Source organism: Pteropus alecto, unplaced genomic scaffold (assembly GCF_000325575.1).
Source record: "Pteropus alecto unplaced genomic scaffold, ASM32557v1 scaffold98, whole genome shotgun sequence".
Lineage (NCBI taxonomy): Eukaryota > Metazoa > Chordata > Mammalia > Chiroptera > Pteropodidae > Pteropus > Pteropus alecto.
The window spans coordinates 12,479,639-12,482,587 of NW_006443570.1; the positions used below are offsets into that span (position 1 = coordinate 12,479,639).

Below are 2,949 nucleotides of genomic sequence, written 5' to 3' on the forward strand. Positions count from 1 at the left end.
GGCTGGACGGTAGCCAGGTTTCAGGAAGCAAATGGAATTGAGTACAGGGAAATTATCAAGATTCTAGCCTTCTCATGTTCTGCTTCTCCTTGAACAATTTGATTTTTCTCTCCATAGACCATGTTTTGTGCTATAAAGTTTTATTTTTATTATTGTTACTGTGCTTTTGTTTGTTTTAAATTTGGTGAATCAAAAAGGCCTCTGGACAGATGCCTTGCAAATGCCAAAGTCTATGTTCACAAACATTTAAATTAATTAATATCACTTTTAAAAACTAAAAGAACTGTAGAAGGAGAGTTTGAGACCTTGCATATTAGTAAATACAGATTCAGTAGGGATGCATTTTGACAGCTTATCTTAATTACATATGGGAAAATTCTTTTAACATTCCCAGAAAATTATAGTATTTCAGATTATATAACTAATCAAAGGAATAAAAAATTGTACAGAAAGCATAGCTTCCGATTCCTAATGCATTAAACCAAATAAGCTACTAAGCTGATTTACCCCTATGAAAACAAATTAATCTTCATTTTTCATGAAGGGAAATTGCATGTATTATGTCTAGTAAATACTTTTCTATACAAAAGAATTTGAAATGATTGAGTTTTTTTGGTGAAATTCTCGAGGGAAGATCAAGTTTGTGGACTTTAATCAAGAAGATAGTATAGAACTTTATTATTGCACTGAACACACACATACACATACACAAAACAAGTAAAACTTGCTTATGTTGGTGCCAGGTAACTCATGCATCTCAAAGGTTATTTTAAATTTTTAAAAAATTTTTTAGGTGAAGCAAACCTTGGTTGACCTCACAGATTGAAAGGACCTTGTCAGCTTACAATTCCTTATTTTATGTTTTTATTTTTTATGCCTACAGCACCTAGTCTTCCTAGGTGGTCTCCCATCCAAGTACTAACCAGGCCCAACCATGCTTAGCTTCCGAGATCAAATGGGATTGGGCTTGTTCAGGGTAGCATGGCCATAGACAAAGGTGTTTTAATGATAATTACAAACTGTTAAGGTATGTGAGAAATATAGAGAACAGAGGAAAACTTTAAATTTGTCTAGTGATTTTGAATTTATTATAAAGATTGAAAAATAAGATAATATCATTTCAAAGTATTCTTTCTCTTAAGCTATAGTATGAAAATTCAGAAGGATTTTTATTTTGCTTTCTAATTTTTTAATTTAACATTTATTGAGCATTTATTGGGTACCAGACACTGGTCTATGTATATCTTTTTTTAAAATTACAGTTGACATTCAATATTATTTTATATTAGTTTCAGATGTATAGCATAGTGATTAGGCACACATAATTTATGAAATGTTCCCCTGATTAGTCTAGTACCTACCTGGCACTATACATAGTTTTTACAATATTATTATTATTTAAGCCATTTTATTATTTATTAATTAATTAATTTCCTATCTATTTTCAATTACAATTGACATTCAGTATTATTTTATATTTATTTCTGGTATATAGCATAGTGATTAGAAATTTATATAATTTACAAAGCTTTCTAATTGTTAATTAGTGATTTTGGCTTGGGCACTTTTCAAACATTCTGTAAAATGTTTAAATAACAGTAAATATTTTTGCATAAAATTGGCAATTAGAACTTGATTAATATATAAATTTAGTTCAGTATAAATATAGCTATATGGAGTTTATCAAGTAAATCTCTCTGTAATACTCAGATGTATTTATTCACTTTAAAATTGAGCAAATTGGTTTATAAAGTTTTTGATATGAGAAAGTGAATTTATTTTATATTCTTACTACCCCCCAAAAAGACATCAAATTTTTCATTTTTTACTGACTTAATTACGTAACATCAAACACAAAACGAAATTAGTTTTTTGGTTTTTTTTTTAGGCAAGGCAACCCTTGGTTGACCTCACAGATTGCAAGCACCTTGTCAGCTTACAATCCCTTATTTCTTTTTATGCCTACAGTACCTGGTCTTCCTAGGTGGTTTCCCATGCAAGTACTAACCAGGCCCGACTTTGCTTAGCTTCCGAGATCAGATGGGATCAGGCTTATTCAGGGTAGCATGACCATAGACAGTTTTTTTCTAATAGATTATTCTATAAACATTTTTCCTATGTAGAAAATTTTCTTTGCCATCTGGAATAGAAGGTTAAAGGTACCCATACAAATGATGTGAATAGAACACCTCTTATTAAAACTTTGTGGATAGACTGTTCCATTTGGAGAGAACATACAGAACCAGGAATTTGAAATCCCAAGCCAGGAATGACTTCCATTATTGTCTTCCATTAATTATCTAGGAAGCCTTTTTGAGGCTACAAAAATTTGGTGATTAAACTAGAAGCCAATTATATCTCTCATCCATCAGTCAGAAAGATTAACCAGTGACTTTTAAATATACATTGTAAAAATCTGGATGGAAATTAGTCCTTTGGCAATTTGTTTTATTTTGCTTTTATTATGTAACTTCGAATGCATACAAAAGAGTAGAAGTGACATGTGTAAATATAATGATAAAATGAGTGCCAGTTATCTACCACCCAATCTGAGAACTAGAACATTACCTTTGCCTTTGCAGCATGTACTTCTCTGTGTCCTGTTCTGCTGCTCCACCTCTGAAGAGGTAACCACTATCCTGAATTTTGTGTATTTTACTATTTTAGTCTATTCAGGCTGCTATAACAAATACCACAGCCTGGATGGCTTATTAACAACAGAAATTTGTTTCTCACAACAATGGAGAATGGAAATCTAAATTGAGGCTACCCATATGGTCAGCTTCGGTGTCTGGTGAGAACCTGCCTCCCTGTTCATAGCCCTGTCTTCACAGTAACCTCACATGGTGGTAAGGTTTAGAGAGCTCTATTAGACTTCTTGTATGAGGGCACTAATTCCCTTAGTGAGGACTCTTCCCACATGACCTAATAACCACCTAAGGACTCTAC

General features: G+C 32.2%; 2 pseudogenes; both read right to left on the reverse strand.

The window, feature by feature from the left end:
• Positions 1–874: 874 nt before the first annotated feature.
• LOC112473215 lies at positions 875–993 on the reverse strand (annotated as a pseudogene).
• A 966-nt stretch (positions 994–1,959) lies between these two features.
• Positions 1,960–2,078, reverse strand: LOC112473248 (annotated as a pseudogene).
• Positions 2,079–2,949: the final 871 nt, after the last annotated feature.